Raw genomic sequence first — 368 nt, forward strand, 5'->3', positions numbered from 1 at the left:
TTAGTTAAGATAATATGAGTTTAAAAGTTAAATGCGATCTGTTAAGAAGTTTGTCTGGTTTCGTAACGTAAACACGTAGTCTTATCTTACATGTTCCACCCCTTTCTGACAATAAAAACGAATAATTATATAACCGCAACTTATTCATATTCGATTGCTTATTCCAGTCCAGTGGAAAACTTTATATTCTTATTTAATTCCTGGTATGTTTTCATATGTTATTTCAAGAATTCGCTACGTAATGCATAATATTAGCTTTATCTTTTTATAACAATATATCTATTGATCCATTTAAAGAAAATGCGATAATTTCTGGGAATCTTTTAGGGGATTAATAAGTATTGCAAACTCAATACCGGCTAATCTAT

This window comes from Papilio polytes, unplaced genomic scaffold (genome assembly GCF_000836215.1).
Source record: "Papilio polytes unplaced genomic scaffold, Ppol_1.0 DF821289.1, whole genome shotgun sequence".
In the NCBI taxonomy this organism is placed as follows: domain Eukaryota; kingdom Metazoa; phylum Arthropoda; class Insecta; order Lepidoptera; family Papilionidae; genus Papilio; species Papilio polytes.